This window comes from Heterocephalus glaber, unplaced genomic scaffold (assembly GCF_053883595.1).
Source record: "Heterocephalus glaber isolate CG9 unplaced genomic scaffold, H.glaber_assembly_v1.0 deba00000281, whole genome shotgun sequence".
In the NCBI taxonomy this organism is placed as follows: domain Eukaryota; kingdom Metazoa; phylum Chordata; class Mammalia; order Rodentia; family Bathyergidae; genus Heterocephalus; species Heterocephalus glaber.
The window spans coordinates 1523264-1541088 of NW_028258139.1; the positions used below are offsets into that span (position 1 = coordinate 1523264).

At 41.5% G+C, this 17825-nt stretch overlaps 1 long non-coding RNA gene across 1 annotated transcript in view; it reads left to right on the forward strand.

The window, feature by feature from the left end:
• The window catches only part of LOC110347678 (uncharacterized), a 52132-nt gene that overhangs the window by 31306 nt on the left and 3001 nt on the right, over positions 1 to 17825 (forward strand). The window contains exon 5 of the long non-coding RNA XR_015440530.1: positions 14808 to 14896. This is a non-coding gene — a long non-coding RNA (uncharacterized LOC110347678). The remainder of the gene's footprint in view (positions 1 to 14807; positions 14897 to 17825) is intronic.

Consider the following 17825-nt stretch of genomic DNA (forward strand, 5'->3'; position numbering starts at 1 on the left):
GAGATTTGTTTACATTTCATCTTATTTCTAATGGGGGGGGGTGTTGCTGGCACCCAAGTGGCTCACATCCTCCCCGCTGGGGGCAGCTGTGCTCTTCAGCACTGGTGGCAGTGGTTCAGCTGCGCAGAAAGCTCACTTCCTCAGTGCTAGGTGCAGCTCTGCTCCTCAGCACTGTAATCCCAGCACTCATGAGGCTGAGGTAGGAAGATCATGTCAAGTTCAAGGCCAGCCTGGGGTACATAGTGAGTTTAAGGACAGACTGGACTACACAGCAAGATGAGTTGGTAGAGGTTTCAGTCCATAATCAGCAGGCTCCCAGTCAGGGTGGCAGAGAGGCAACAGTTCATGGCAGCAGAAGCAGCAAAAGAAATAAGAGTTGAATTCTGAATCTTGGAGAGGCTGATTTGATGCTGTTTGCTGCTTCACCATTTTCCCAGAAGTGTCCAACATATGAGTTTTATGGAGACACAATTCATAGCATAACAATGCTTATTTCCCAACTTGGGCCTATGTAGTTCACCATAGGAAAATTAGAAAGCAGTGTGCTCAGTCACATGCTTATTACCTTTGTAACCCAGAGCCTTATTAATCCAGCAAGAAAATCTAATCAGTTGAACCAGCATTCAGTTTGAATCCCCTGCTTCCTTTTTGACTGTGCTGCTGCCTAGAAGGCACACCAGTAGGCCAGTCTGGATCTGGCATTGGGAAGAAAGGAATATTGTGCAGTTATGATAAAGCCAAAATACCAAGTTTCAAAATCCTGAATTACAATTCCTCCGGACTTGTCTCTGCATAACTGTGAACAAAGGCACCAATTCCCTGTGTTCTAGATTCTTTTTTCTAAAGTGTTTGTCTAGAAAACTGCCTTGGCAGACATGGTGGTGCACACCTGTAATCCCAGCACTCGGGGGGGGGGGGGGGGGGCTGGAGTAGGAGGGTCACTATGTGTTCGAGGCTAGCCCAGGCTACATAGTTTAAGGTCAGTCTGAACTACATAGTCAGACCCTGTCCCTCCACCAAAAAAAGAGCAGGGTTCCTCTTTCCCCACAGCACCTCCAGCATTTGTTATTGGTTGATTTCATGGGAGTATAGGCTGGTGCAACCCTATGGAAATCAGTATGGAGATATCAAAGAGCTAGGACTGGAAGTCCCCTTTGACCCAGCTATTCCCCTGCACAGTATCTTCCCCAAATTAAAAGAATCATACCACAGTGATATATGTGCACCCATGTTCATAGCAGCACAGTTTGTAATAGCTAAAACTTGGAAGCAGACCAATTGCCCATCAACTGGAGACTGGATAAAGAGAATGTGGTTTTTTCATAAAATGGAGTACTACTCAGCCATAAAAAATGAGAAATTTGGGCCGGGGATTTAGCTCAGCGGTTCTGGTTCCTACCTCACAAGCAGAAAGACCTGAGTTCGATCCCCGATAACATAAAAAAAGAGAGAGAGAGAAATTAGAGACATTTATAGCTAAATGGATGCACATTGAGGCCATACTCTTAAGTGAAATAAATAGGACACACATGCGTAACTAAGAAATAGTTTCTCTAGTGTGAGAAACTGAAAGTGTAAATAAGGCCCAAAAGGTATAATAGATAGTGTGAAATAGGAAGAAAAGGGGCTAAGTGGAAGGGGAAGTGGGAGGGGTAGGGGAAAGGAAAGAAGGGAATGGAATTATTATGAGAAAATGAAAAAATGGAAACAAAGTCTTTGTAAATAGGGAGGGATGGAGGGGTTGAACAGAGGGCAGGGCAAGGGGGAAACAGTAAGAACCAAGAGAGATTATGTAAAGGTGCAAATTTCCAACGATGAATGTCATTATATTGTATACCTAAAATGTACCAATAAAATTAAATTTTTAAAAAAAGAGAGAAAAATAAAAAGAAAACAGCCTTGAAACAGAGCCTCTATTCAAAGCAAAGGGCAGCTTTATTAACTTTTCAGCATAATGATGTTTTTCTCTATGGTAAAGATCAGACAAGTTCATTGCCCCTCACTAGAGCTTTGGGTTCATTAAATTTAAGGATCCTTTCCTGTAGACAACCTACTACACGCTTATATTCCACTTACCCCTCCATCACATTGCCCCATGTGACCTTGGCTAATGGAACTTGTATAAAAACCTTAAAACTCTGGCTACTGTCATTGCCATGAATTATCAAGTCCTTTGTCTCTGAACCAGGCATCTCATGTCGTCTGCATCCATAGAACTATGCCAGGGCCCCTTGTTAGCTTGGAAGCAGAATAAAACCTTAGGCCTCCCTGTTCTTGATAATTACTCCCACCTCTTTTGTCCTGACCGTTACTCATGAAACAGCCAAAGTAATATTTCACTTTCTGAGGACAACCAAATCCAGTGACCAAACAGTCTCAAGAAGGTGTGGGGAGGTACAGCTCTCCAATGATGAATGTCATTATATTGTATACCTAAAAATGTACCAATAAAATTAATTTTTAAAAAAGAAGGTGTGGGGCATGGATAAAGGTGAGAGTAGAGTAGGAAATTTTTCCAGTTGATTTTTGAGAAGGCAGTTTCAATACTCAACCACACAGGACGCCTGTGAATAGCAGGGAGAATCGAGAGAATTAGCTCCATCATGTATCTTGATTATCTGGTACAATTGAGTACTTTTTGCAAAAAAAAAAAAAAAAAATGCTCCCCATTGTCGGAATGTAAATGGTCCAGAAAACCAAACAAATGACATAGATCAGTTTCATAGGCTACAATGGTCTGACAGGGGTTGGCTGATCAGACTGGAACAACATTGTAACCTAAAAAGGTGTCAACAGTGTGAGGTACCACCAACAGGCCTGAGAGGGACGAATGGCCCATGCAGTCATTCGGCCAGGAGCAGTGGAGGCTTGTGTCTCATGCAACATGGTCTCCAGCCTTGTAAGAAGAACGGTGGACAGTTGGAGGATGAGAACCCCCGTGTAGCTCTGGAAAGGTATCAGCAAGGTTAACGGAGGGTCCTACAGCCCAAGTGCTGCTCCACAGGTGTCCAAAGAACCCACTTGAGAATTCCTACTCTGCTCAGCCATTGGCTGTGAGCAGCCATGGGCACTGTGTCCTTTGCATGAACCTAGTGACACATATAAGAATTCACCAATTAAAACTATGTTCTACACACTCTCTGCAAATAGAAAATGTAAGAGCTGTCTCTTCATGGCTGTCAAAACCAGCTATGATTAGCAAAAGAGACTCTGTAATAAATTATATGAAAAGGAACAAAGGAAATCAGACCCTGGAACAGCAAAAATGTTAATGTTTATATATGTCGTTTTTTTGTTTGTTTGGTTGGTTGGGGTTTTTTTGTAACGGGGATCGAACTCTGGTCCTTACGCTTGCAAGGCAGGCTGTGGAACCACTGAGTTAAATCCCCGGCCCTATATGTAGTTTTTGAATATATAAAAAGAAAAGAATTAGTATCGTATGTGGTGTCAATTTGTAATGTATAAGTTCGTTTTCTTTTCTTTTTGTTTTCAGTCCTGGAAATTTAACCTGTGGCTTCACACTAAGTTACATCCCCAGCACCTGCTTTTTTCTGTTGTTTGTTTGTTTGTTTTTCAGACAGGATCATACTAAGTCACTAAGTTTCCCAGGCTGGACTCAAACTTGTAGTTCTCCTGCCTCAGCCTCCTAGACTGCTGAGATTACAGGACAAATACTTATATTTTTAAAAGATTCTTTGAGGGCCAGGGATTTAGCTCAGTGGTTCCACTGCCTGCCACCAAGGTCCTGAGTTCGATCCTTGGTACAAAAAAAAAAAAAAAAGATTCTTTGGGGAACTAAAACTGATCTTTAAAGCTTGGAGAGAATAATATAATAACATATTTAGAATGTTTCAATGTGTTAGATCATTTTGTTCTTTTCTCCCTAACCAAAAACGGACTGAAAGCTTTCTTCTGGCCCTCCTCTGTATATGAGACTCAAACAAGTAGGAGGAAAGGTAAGGAAATAGCCCCTGGCTTTCTTACATCCCAGTTGGATAAGGCCTTCCTTTGTCTCAGGCCGGGACCTAGTGAGAGGGAGAAAAGAGAAGCACAATGTAGCACACCTAGAAAGTGCATCATCAACATCCACCACCTACATGCCTCTGTGTCACTTATTTTAAAAGATTCATTGATGACTCACATATCTTAAAATTAACTCATTTAAAGTATGCATTTTAGTTCTGGTGTTATTCACAGAATTGTACAACCATAACTATGATCTGAGTTTAAGATATTCTCATTAACCCAAAAAGAAATACATTAGCAGTCACTTCTCCAGCAGCTACTCATCCACATACACACACACACACACACACACACACACCAGCCCTGTTTTCTGGCTCTATAGATTTTTCTACTCTGGGCATTCCATATAAAGAGAATCATGCAACCTGTGATCTTCTGTGCCTGGCTGTGTTCTCTAACATGTTTTTCAAGGTTTATTCATGTTATATTCCTTACCAGCATTTCATTCCTTTTTGTTGCTGAGTAGCGTTCCACTGCACGGGTGGACATATTACTTTTACTTCTTTATTCATCACTTGATGGACATTCGGACTATTCCTACTTTTTAGCTACTATGAATTATCCTGCTAAGAATTTTCCTGTAAAAATCTTTGTGGGGATGTATCTTATCAATTTTCTTTGTTATATGTAAGAGTGTAATTGTTGGTTCATCTGGTAACTCTACATTTAACATTTTGAGGAATTGCCAAACTATTTTACCTACCAGGTTCACCAATTTAATTTCCCACTAGAAAAGAACAAGGGCTCCAACTTCTCCATATCCTGGTCAAAATTTGTTATTGTCTTTTTTTCTTTTTAACTGACATACAAAATTGTACGTATTTGTGGAGAAACATGGTATTATATGTATACACTTGTGTAATGTTCAAATATCTATGTCCTCAAATATTTATTATTTCTTTGAGATTAAAACATTCAAAATTCTTTATTTTAGCTTTTGCTGGAAGATGTAGTAAATTATTATTATTATTATTATTATTATTATTATTATCTCTAGTCACCCTACTATGGAATAGAACACCAGAACTTATTTCTCTTATCAAACTATAACTCAGTACCCTCCCTCCCCCATACTCTCAGACCTTTGGCTAAAATCAAGTGTAGTATCTGCTCTTATCAGACGTCTTTTTTATGACTGTCAACCTAGTATGTCTGAAGTGGTATCTCTTGATTTTGCTTTGTAGTTCTCTAATGGCTAATGGCATTGAGTATTTGTTCATGTGCTTTTGGCCTCTTGCATATCTTCTTTGTGTCTATTAAAATCTTTTGACTACTGTTCACTGAGTTGTCTTTTTGGGTGTGACTTGTAAAAGTTTTTTTTTTAAGAGTCCTTGTTTTGTTTGGTTTGGTTTGGTACCGGGAATAGAACTCAGGGCCTTGTGCTTACCAGGCAGGCACTGCATTGCTGAGCTATATCCCCAGCCCCAAGAGTTCTTTATATGTTCTGGATATCAGTTTGTTATAGGTTATGATATGTGATTTATATATTCTCCTATTCTATGATTTGTCTTTTCACTTCTCTATTATTTGCATCACTGAAGGTTTAACTATTTATGTAGCCCTTGTTACGGTTTAAATATGAAGCGTCTCCCAAAGACTCATGTATTGAGGGCCTGATCCCCAGCACAGCAACATTCAAAGATGGGGCCTAGAGGTGGGAATCATGAGAACGCTGACCTCATCAGCAGGTTAAGACATTGATGAGCTCATAGCTAAATGAGTTACAAGGAAGTAGGGCCCAGAGGGAGGAAGCAGGTTACTGGAGGTGTGTGTGCCTGGAGGGTTATATCAGGTCCCCGGCCTCCTCCTGTCGGACTCTTTCCTCCTAATTCTCCACAAGGTGAGTAGCTTGCCTTTACCATGCTCCTCCGCTGTGTTTCTGCCTTGTAGCCAGCCGACCATGGACTGAAATCCTAAACCAAAATAAACCTTTCTTCTTTCAAGTTGTGCATGTTAGGTATTTTGTCCCAACAATGTAAAAGTGACTAATGCAGTCCTATTTCTCTACTTTTTTAATCTGTTGCTTATGATTTTGGTGTCATAACTAAGTAACTGCTTATTCGTGTTTTCTTTGTTCTCACACTTAGGTCTGTAATCTATTTTGACTTGGCTTTGTGTATGATCTAAGGAGGAGGCTCAGTTTCATTCATCTGCTTATAGATATCCACTTGTACTATTTGTTCAAAAGGCTATTTTTTTCCATATTGAACTGTATGTCATCTTTAAGCAAAAATTACTCTGTTTCTCTGTGGCCACTGTCTGAGAGGAGGACAATCAGCCTAATCAGTTCCGTCTCCTTATATCTCAGAATTTCTAGTACTTGTTATTTTGTGAAACAAACCTCCTCCAAACATATTTGTTAACTAAACAAACACAAGAACTATACTTAACCTTGCTGAACTACCTAAGAACTTGAACCATTCCTGTTTGCTATAAATATTCAGTGCTGTGAAGAAGGCTGCTTGCTTCTATTGAAACTCAGCCCTAGAGCATTTGTCTGGGCAGCTGGGGGACTGATTTTCCTGTCTTACCCATGACCTCTCCCAATAAATGCATTTATTAATTTCCATGAATTGTTGTGGCCAGTGGGAGGTGTGTAGCAGCCACCAGTTGTGTAACTAGAAAATGCAGGCTGCCAACAGAAGCCCACAAAGACTACTGAGTCCCCGCTCCCAGTTTCATTGTTGCCTTGGTCCTGTGAGTTCATGCTGCTCCTGGGCCTTCTGTCTTATGGTGGAGAAAATAATGGGGATGTTTAAGAGTCCTTCAGGCCAATCCCATTGCAGCAGTTCTAAAGTATCAAGTGAGACTTTTGAGAAAAATCAGAGCTGGACAGTAAAGTGGCAAAAATAGATTTTATTCAGGACTATTGTAATACGAAGAGACTTCAATGTAGAACTGAGCCTAATTCAGAATAGATCGAGGAAAAATGAAATGTAGAGCCAAGGGAGCAGGTGGGTCAGTGGATAGAAAATTACCAAGGGAAACTTCAGGGGTCTGGGAGATTTAGGGTGAAATTGCTATGAGTAGATTCCTGGCTGAAGACAGGCCAGGGCAAGCAGACACCGCATGGGGCTAATGGAAAAGAAGGCAAATCAGATATTGAGAATGGGAGATTCTGACTAAACCGAATTTTCTGGATTCTTTCTAAAATTGAGTAATAAAAAGATGGAGACAGAAGTCCAAAAGTCAAGGCCCCACTGGGAAGAGGACGCAGAGGAATGCAGCTAAACCTTGGTCAAGGAAAGAGCCTCAGTCAGTGGGCCAGCGCGAGCAAGCTGCTTAGCTCACTGCGGCACACATGCCCACCACACACACCGTGAAGACTTAGAGAACAATAGGAAAATACAGATTTAATGCAAGTCTAGATTTCTCATACTGGACTCCAGAAAAACATAGCTATTAAAGTTGTCTTCAAAAAGCCTAGAAATGGGACAGGGATTTAGCTCAGTGGTTTCGCCGCCTGCTGCGCAAGCGCAAGGACACGAGTTCGATCCCCAGTACCAAAAAGAAAAAAAAAAAATCCTAGAAACAATTTCAAAAGGTGAGTTATTATTATTATTACCTTAAAGAAGTTAATCTCCAATTCAACCTGTACTAATCTTCCAGCCTGTCATTACTCCTTCCGGTTTATACTACAGAGTCAGAGTAGCAAATATCCCAGGAAAGAACCCTTGAAGCACAACATCTGCAGCTCTAGGCATGCCCTAAAACTCCGTGGTTCAGGCAGGCCTCTCCCGCCCAATTATTGTGCCAGATGATACTTGTGGATGTGGAATCCTAGTATCTAAAATCTAGAAAAGTAAAGATGCAAGAAAATCCCTACTTTCCAGATGAGACAACTGAGGCTCAAAGAATTAAGGGATTTGTCCTGTGCCACACAGTGAATAGAACTTGATACAGCATTATCTGTAAAGTCTTGGGGTATGTTAATGTTCTCAGTTGAAGTCAGTGATGTAAGACAGTTTTTATGTAAAATTTGAAGGGCCGGGGATGTAGCTCAGTGGCTCTGGCACCTGCCTCACAAGCCCAAGGTCCCGAGTTTGATCCCCGGTATCAAAAAAATAAATAAATAAATAAATAAATAAATAAATAAAATTTGATACTTGGTCCAGGGATTTCGCTCAGTGGTTCTGCCACCTGCTCCACAAGCGCAAGGACCCAAATTCAATCCCCAGCACACACAAAAAAAACAAACTGATACTTGAGGCTGGGAATATAGCCAAGTGGCAGAGCACTTGCCTAGCATACATGAGTCTGGGTCTAGTCAGTGGCTCTTAAAAAAAACTGACACATCAAACAAGCCACTGTCTTATCCAATCTTTAAAGCTGAGGTCTTGATAATTCATATCAAATTCTGGGTAAGATCTATGGGGGTAGGGACTCCAGTTACTACAAAGAAGTCACATCTAAATATAATTCTCTACTACTTTGTTGGGACACAAAAGACATCCTCTTACACCTTCTTCTCTGCAATAAACGCTAACAATGAGAACTCAGTTGACCTTTGTCCCTTTTGACATTTTTCAAAGAGTCTCCCAGGCTGCATCTCCCAGGACCAGGTGCTGAGCTACCCTCAATAGGGTCTCCAGATCTTACTGTCTCGTCCAACAATTATTTGTGTGTGTCTCTCAGTCTTTGCAGCTGCACTCAGAAGACTCCTTTTGTGGACCACCAGGAATTTCCTGTGATAGAATAACAGAAAGCTACTGGTGACTCGGAGGAGGTGACTTCACAGGGCAAAAGTTCCCTTTCTACAATAAACATTCTCCATGTGGCCATGTAGGAGACTTCCTACTCAGACCCCACACCTACAAGCCACTTGTCATCTTGACACCAAATAGCCAGGGAAAGAAATAGAACTATTTGTAAGAGATTATCTTTTTTAAAAGTGAACTTCCCCATGGCTTCTGAATATGTTAACATCATCCTGAAAACCAAAGAAGAAAAAACTTACCTAAAAAGAATTTTAAGAGAACACACAAGTTTTATAACACAAACAGACAAACCAATTTGCATTTTTCCCCCAGTGGTGCTAGGGATCAAACTCAAGGCCTTGAGCATACTAGGCAAAGTTCTAACTCTAAGCTACACCTCCAGCCCACCAACTTGCATTTCTTTGAGGGCTTTTTGTTTTGTTTTGTGTTTGGTGTTTGTTTGTTTTCTTCAGTTGGTTTTTTTTGTGTGTTGGTTTTTTGTTTTGTTTTGTTTTGTTTTGGTACCGGGGTTTGAATTCAGGACCTTCTGCTTGCTAGCTCTGTTCTGTTCTTTAAGACAGGGTCTCATTCTGTAATTCAGGCTTGCCTTACAGAGCCCGAGGCTGGCCTCAAACTCATGGTAATCTCCTACCTCAGCCTAGCAAGTGCTGGGATTACAGGCCTGCACCACCACACTTGGTCCAGTTTGTTTTTCTGAGAGATAGGGCCATCGAATGACAAGTAGCAACACAGACATGGGACTTTGTGTGCAATGACTATTTTCATACGGGGCTAGATTAACCTACAATTCTAAAGGCTTCCAAGAATGAGGAATGAGCTTCCGCACCTCTACCCTGATTTCAACTTGTTTCTGCATGAACTGGGATCACAGGCAGGATTTGTAGCAACATGCTCACACTTACAGTAGTTCTGGGTAAAATACAGTTGGTCTTTTATGTCACTTCCACCAGCTCCATCCATCTAGCAGTGGCTCCTTCTAGACCACAGGTATGGGTGACCCTGCCCTCACTCATTTGGGGCATGGCACTCCATCTACCTAGTAGAAACAAAAAGAAAAACAGTGAGCACCAGATTCCCTCCTATCCAAATCACATCAGAGGTGTCTTCGTTTTGAGTCCCTCCATTTGGCAACCCACCCAGGCAGAACTGTTGCTGGGAAAAGCACAAAGTCCAGGCCAGAAGGCTGAGGGCCAGGGTGAAGAGGGACACCAGGGACTCACTCCATAGGAGTGCCAGCTGCTCTCGGGGGCAGATGTCTCTTCTTCCCACTTAGCTGCAGGTGCCCCTCTCCCGGGCGGCTGCCCCATTTTCTCTCATTCACTGTTTCTTCTTCCCTAGAATGTGTAGGTTCAACCTTGACTTTCACCCATGGCTTAGCTTCTTCCCAGGCAGTCAACAGTCCTGGCTGAACCCCTGCAAACTGACATTTACACATGCATGCAAATGGCATCTCTATCTTCTCTATGCGATACTCAGGAAGGGCATATATCATGGGACCCAGATAGGACCAGGAACCGGACGCAGAGTAATATGGGGGTCATGGCACTGATGGCCCCTTCCTGGCTATCATGGAGGACAAGGTACATGGTTTCACTAGATCCCAGGCTGAAAATATCATTTGTAAAATAACAGAGGATCTCAGGCTGGAAATATCAGGCTCATGGTTACTTAGTGCTAGACATAACACAGATTCCCTCCCTTGTGGACTTGGAATAATGGGGAGGGTAGGTAGTAAACAAATATTTTAAATAGTAAACCTACAAGTGTCTTGATTATTGCAGAGGAAAACTCAAAGTGCTCCTCCAAAAGCAAATGACACCATCTGGGTATTATGATGGCAGAAACTCCCAACTGCCCAGTAGACCTGCTTGCTTAAGGAAATACCATGGATGCACCTGTGGAGGAAATGTACCCAAAATGTGCCAGTGAGTGTCAATGGGAATCTGGAAGTCCCAATGGTTTCACCATGACTACAGCTTGAGAAAAAACAGATAAAAGCAAAGGTGCCCATTTAGGACCCCAGTTTTTCCTGCCCAGGCCCACAGAGCTCATTCCTTCTCCCCATAGTGAAGGCTCTGTGTGGGCACAGTTACTTTCTGGTGAAATCAGAGGGTACCTCTTGCTGTCATCATGTAATACCTGGTGTCTGCAGCAGCAGCAGAATCTGACCCTGGCCAATTGAAACAGGAAAGTATGACTATCTCAGATGGCTGAGGAACTAAACTCAGAAAACAGGAAAGAATAGAGTCAGGCTACGTGGGGGAAGCCCAGCCAACACTACAGTGTGGAACCAGAATGAGAAGGACAATGAGCACATGCCATAGTCCTTCACAGCATTGGCAGCCCATTTTTTTTGTTGTTTTTTTTTTTTAATTCTTTTATTGGTACATTTTAGGTATACAATACGTTTACGTTTATCATTGGGTGTCTGTACCTGTACATGATGAATCTTGGTTCTTATTTTTTCCCCCATTACCTATGCGCCCTTCACCCCCTCCACCCTTCCCTATTTACATAGATTTCGTTTCCATTTTTTTTCTTTTCTCATAATTTTTCCTTTCCCTTCTTTCCTTTCCCCTTCCCCTCCCTTCACCCCTACCTCTTTGGACCTTTTTTCCTATTTCAAATTATCAATTATTCATTTTAATCATTTTAACCCTTATTTACACTTTCAGTTTCTCACACTAGAGAAACTATTCGGTATTTACACATGTGTGTCCTATTTATTTCACTTAAGAGTGTGGCCTCAATGTGCATCCATTTAGCTATAAATGACTCTAGTTTCTCATTCTTTATGGCTGAGTAATGCTCCATTTTATTAAAAAAACCACATCTTCTTTATCCAGTTTCCAGTTGATGGGCAGTTGGGCTGCTTCCAAGTTTTAGCTATTACAAACTGTGCCTCTATAAACATGGGTGCACATATATCACTGTGGTATGATTCTTTTAGGAAGATCCCCAGCAGGGGAATAGCTGGGTCAAATGGGACTTCCAGTCCTAGTTCTTTGAGGTATCTCCACACTGATTTCCACAGTGGTTGCACCAGTCTGCTCTCCCACCAACAGTGGAGAAGGGTTCCTTTCTCTTCACACCCCGCCAGCCTTTGTTATTGGTTGATTTCTTGATAGCAGCCATTCTTTGTGGAGTGAGGTGGAATCTCAGTGTTGTTTTCATCTGCATCTCTCGAATGACCAATGATGTTGAACATTTTTTCATATATTTATTTGGGCAGCCCATTTTTTTCACATCTTAGCTCTCTCTCCTATTGGCTGTACAATCTTAACTTTTCTGTCTCAGTTTCTGTAAAACCTACCTTTAAAATGCCACATTTCAACAGGTGTAAACATTGTCAAATAAGATGTACTGATTTCTATGACACACTAAGTGGGGGAAACAAACTAAACCAATTAAAACTATGACAACTAATGACAGTGCTTTTCCATCACTTAAAATTTTTGTTTTATGTTTCATTTAAAATTCTTATTAGACATTACTTAGATATTTTTTATCATGTCACCCTTATACAGACAAAGGAAATACAAGTTATGTGTTTCATATCTCAAATGCTTGAGACCAAAAGTCTTAGAATTAGGATTTTTTTTCAGATTTGGGGATATTTGTATATACTTAATGAGAAATCTTGAGAATAGAACCCAAATTTAAACACATATACACCTTAAACATATAAACTGAAGGCAATTTTATACATTAGTTTTAATGATATCATGTATGAAACAACATTTTGTTTTGTGGAATTTTTCATTGTCGGCATTATATCAGCACTCAAAAAGTTTCACATTTTGGATCATTTCAGATTTTGGATATTTGGAAGAGGGATGCTAAAGTATATAACAAAAGTATGTTTAGTCTTGAAGTCTCAGCTGCTAAAGAAGCTGAGGCAGACAAATGGCTTGAGTGTAGGACTTTAAGGCCAGCAGGACAACATAGCACGACCTTGAATCAAACAAAAAACAAGAAAAAGAAAGTGAATTAGGGTATTTCTAAATCTTTTTCGGTGCAGACCCCAACTTTCCTGAATTGCTCATTGACCGACCACTGTTGGCCCTGTGCTCCTGGTGACGTGGCTCTCTGGGCCCCCTGGCCTCAGGCAGCATCTCCTCAGTGGTTCGCCACCGTTTTCTCCTGGCCTTCTCTCAAGTCTGGGTCACTCATCTCCAGGTCTGGTGCTGCCGCTTTCTTGACCTCACCTAAAATGTCAAGAAGCTTGAAGAAGACAGCTATTGCCCTTTCCAAATGATCCTTGTGAGGTTTGTTGCCAGAAGCAGCAAGGACCTGTGAGTATCCTTTTGCGCAGCAGGAAGACACCTGAGTGCACGTCACTGATGGGGATGGGAGGACAGGGGCTCCTCTGGTCACTTGGCTCCGTGACAAGGTGCTGCACGGGAAAGATGGAGTCTGGGACCTGAGGAGCTGCAGGAGTTCCCATCGACCCCCAGAACACTGCGGAGGGCTCATCGAGATCATTTTCATAAAGGTTTTAGACCTGAGTGTATGCGCTCACTAAATGTCAGTTATTTGTTTACAAGTGACTTATAAAGTTAAGCTTCTGGTGTTTAGTTTTGCAGGGCCGAAGACAAGCTAAAATGAATCAGACTCTACTGCCATTTACACGCTCTCAAAAGTAATTTGCTATTTGGGAAGGCTGAGAGTGAGAAGGGAAGCAAGCAAAACGGCCGTTCTTTGGTTCCACCAGATGGTTGTGAGGTCTTCTGTCCTCTTGGCGACAGTGAAATGGTCATAACCACAGAACTGGCATTCAGACCAGTTCGAAGTCAACACATAAGGGAAGCATTTCCTATGGTTCAGTGCCAGTGTAAATAGCCTTTTTTCCCCCCATTTTTTCTACCTCTAACAATTTCAAACTTGTCTCAGTTAGTATGTCGTGTGCTTAGGAACCAAACACAGCCCTCTTTTCTTTTGTGTTGTGCTGGGATTTGGAACACTGAGTCCTATTTTTGACCTTGACACCTACTACACCTTTTTTGCTCTGTGAAAGCGGATTGTGAGATGGAAAAGGGTTGCCTGAAATAGAGGGTGGGAACAAAGAACAGGACACTCTCGCCCACATCCCCCTGCGTGAATCATCAGAAAACACCAGAAGGCAGTGCAGCTTGGCTGACTGCTAGTGTTTGCCCGACTGAAAAACCCTTTATTTTACAAGCTTTACTAAATACTGAAGACATTTTAATCCTTAAGTACCATTAGCTCTCTTACCTTGTATCTGCTTCTGGTGCAATTTCTTTTCTTTGTACCAAGAATCGAAGTCAGGGCCTCACCTTGCCCTCTGTGCCACGGAGCTACATCCTGGCCCCAATTTGATATTTTTAAGGTAAATATCTGAGAATTATTTTGAAATATGAACAGAGATTAAGTTCTGAGCTCTCTCTGGGTTTATCTATAAAATGTGAATAAAAGCTAGGTGTGGTGGCACAGACCTGTGTTAGGCAGAGGCAGGAGGATCACCACAAGTTCAAGGCCAGCCTGGGCTACATAGTGAGTTTAAGGCTGGTCTGAACTACCTGACAAGACTCTGTCTCAAAAAGCCAAAAATAGGGCTGGGGATGTAGCTCAGTGGTTCCGCTGCCTGCATTGCAAGCGCAAGGTCCCGAGTTCGATCCCCGGTACCAATAAATACATAAAGAAAGTGAATACATGGCGCAGACCCAGGTGGCATGTGTGTAGGCAAGCAGGAGTAGCTAGAGGCACTTGCCTTCCTTTCCCTCACCCACACATTTGCGGACCACTCTGTCAGGACCCCAGTGTTAGACCATACCTAGCTTAGAACATGGCTTCGGTCAAAGATAGGAAGATTTTAACATTTTGATAAATACTATCAAGCAGCACCTAAACGCCGTGCCAAAATCTGGATCCTGAGATTCACCAGATGGGTGTCACACATTCTCATCCGAGGTGGATTCCTTAAAGAGGTTATGCTATCTTTCTTGGTGAAGTTGTGCCCATTTCTGGGGCCTATCAACGCCTTTGTATTTCTCATTTTTCTACCAGAGTATTTTATCTCTCACCACCCTTTGTATCTTATAGCCAAAACCTGAGATGAGTATCCCTGAAGACTGACCACAGGCCAGAGGCTGAGCCGCTGGGGCAAGAGAAGCAAGTGCATTAGGCCCAAGGTGAGCTGGGTCTCTCTCTCCCAGCAGCTTGCTCCTAAAACCTGGATGGGGAAAGACAAAAGGGCTCCAGGAAGCTAGTACTGTGGCTCTCCATGACAAAATCCTACAGCTCGCCACTATGTCACTGAGAGAAGCCGGGGGAGCCAGGCCTGTGACATTTGCCTGGCAGCCCAGGAGCACAGTGAGCAGCTGTTGTAATTAGCTTCATCTTGGGGTTCCCTGTAGCTGTAAGCCTGCTGTCCCAATTTATATGTCGCTTTGTTTATTCTAAAGGAAAGAGGCAGGAAGTTCATTTTTATCAGTGACCTTGCCTAGATGTCTTTGATGATGTTTAATAGGTTTAAGGGTCAACTTAGTTTATTTATGTCATTATAAAATGACGCCATCCTTGTTGTTAATTTTTTTTTTACATTTCTTTAATGAGCGTACTTCCTGAAATAAATCACACATACACAAACACACACATTGGCAGTTTAAAGCAAACGTTTTTCAACTTAATGTGTTCATTTTTACTGTAGCTTCATCCCAAACCATACTACAAACAATGTAAAATTATGTTTAAATATTAACTTGCACGTTTAGAGCAGTAATTTTTTAGCCTTTCTAAAATGTTTCAGACTTTTTAAAGTTCTAGTTCATTAGTGTGTGCGTGTCGTACGCAGCGCGGACACTCTGTGTGGGAAGTCAGTACGCATGCGGAACACATCTCAGTCCCTCCCTCACCCCCATCCCTTGCCTCCCTCGCGCCTCCACTCACCTCTTGATCCCTCTTCCTTCCTGTCTCCTGCACACGTTTGCAGTACCTACTGCTCACACCCCTTGTGGGGATCAATAGGAGTCCGAGTCCCTGACGCATCTCGATTCCCTGTTTTCAGCCCCTCTCCCCTCCCTCTCTCGCCTCTCTCCATCCCTTGACACCCTTTCCCTTTCAGAACAATCTATCTCGCTACTTCCTATTATCTGTCGTTCATTTTGCTCCTTATTTTTACTCTGCGTTTTTCATATCAGAGAAACAATGTGAAATTTAAGCTTGTGCGTCTAATTTATTTCACTTAGCATTATGGTATCCATCAAGCTGCATCCATTTTTCTAAAAGTGCTTCAAGTTTACTGTTTTAGGGGGGAGTACCGGGGATCGAACTTGGGTCCTTGCGCTTGCGCAGCAGGCGACGAAACCACTGAGCTAAATCCTGGGCCCAAGTTTACTTTTCTTTATAGCACAGTATCACTCTATTTTGTGTAAATATCACACTTTTCTTTATCAATTTATTTGTTGCTGCACATATGGGCCTCTTCCAAGATTTATGAATTATGAATTGTGCTGCTATAAACATGGGTATTTGTGTATCACTATAACATGATGCCTTTAACGCTTTGGGGAAGATACCTAGAGGAAGAATATATGGGTCAAATGGAATTTCTTGTTTTAGTTTTTGTTTTTCTTTTTTTTTTTTTTTTTTTTTTTTTGCTACCGGGGATTGAACTCAGGTCCTTGCGCTTGCGCAGCAGCCGTCGAAACCACTGAGCCAAATCCCCGGCCCTCTCGTGTTAGTTTTTTGAAGAATCTCCAGATTGATATCCATAGTGGCTGTACTAGTTTACATTCCCATGAACAGTGTAGAAGTGTTCCTTTTCCCCCTGCAGCCTTGCCAGTATCTGCTATTATTTGATTTCTTGATTGTGGCCATTCTCTCTGAGGTAAAATGGAATCTCAGTGTTGTTTTCATTTGTATTTCTCTAATGGCCGTCAATGTTGAGCATTTCTTCATGTATTTATTGGCCATTTCTACTTCTTCTGTGAAGTGTCTGTTCATTTCCATTGCCTGTTTTTGATTAGGTCTTTTATTTTATTTATCTTTTTTTTTTTTTTTTTTTTTAGTTCTTTACGTGCTCTAAATATGAGTCTGTCTGAGGAATTGCTGGCAAAATTATTTTCCCATTCTGTAGGCTGTCTTCTCACACTGCTGGTTGTTTCTTTTGCTGTGCAGAAGTTTTTAATTTGATATCCCATTTGTTGATTCTTGGAACTATTTTTTGTGCAACTGGGGTTCTGTTCAGAAAGCTCTTGCCTACACCCATGGCGTCAAGAGTATTACTAATTTTGTCTTCCAGCAGCTTAACTGTTTCTGGTTCAACATTTAGTTCTTTGATCTATTTTTATTTTAATTTAGTAGATCATGATATGGGTCTAGATACAATCTTCCGCATGTAGATAGCCAGTTAAAATGTTTCAGACTTTAAGAGAAATTTTTAAACATTTTTCCACAATCGATCATCAACTATAACTTACATATCATGCATAATATTTTTATATTATCTTTGCTTTCTCTTCCTGTAAAGAGCAAAATGTCGTCAATTTCAAAATTAATTTTACCCAGGGATTTAGCTCAGTGGCACTGCGCCTGCCTCTCAAGCGCAAGTTTGTGAATTCGATCCCCAGTTTAAAAAAAAAAAAAATTAATTTAAAAAACTACTTAAAAGCACTGATTTCTAAACACACTTAAGTATAAGAAATTTGAGGAAATAGCTCTACCTAGTGTTTGGGTTATGATACTGCAATAACGCTATAAGAACTCGTATCAAAGCTTTTCAACAGAAAATAGAAATCATCCCGAGATTTGTTAAAATGTAGATTCTTATTCAGTAGCCACGGAACAAGCACTGACATTCTGCATTGCTAACAAGCTCCCAGGCACACCAAGGATGCCAGTACACTGGCCACACTGAGAGCAGCAGGGCTTTGTTTATATTTGCATAGTGACCTTCAATAAGTTCGTAAGTCTAGTTGCCTATAGAATTAGAAAGTTTTATTGATATGTAAAAATCATTTTAGATGTTAAAAATTCATAAGTCAGCCAGGCACAGGTATATGTCTATAATCTCAACACTCTGGAGGCTGAGGCAGGTGGATCGCAAGTTCAAAGCCCAGC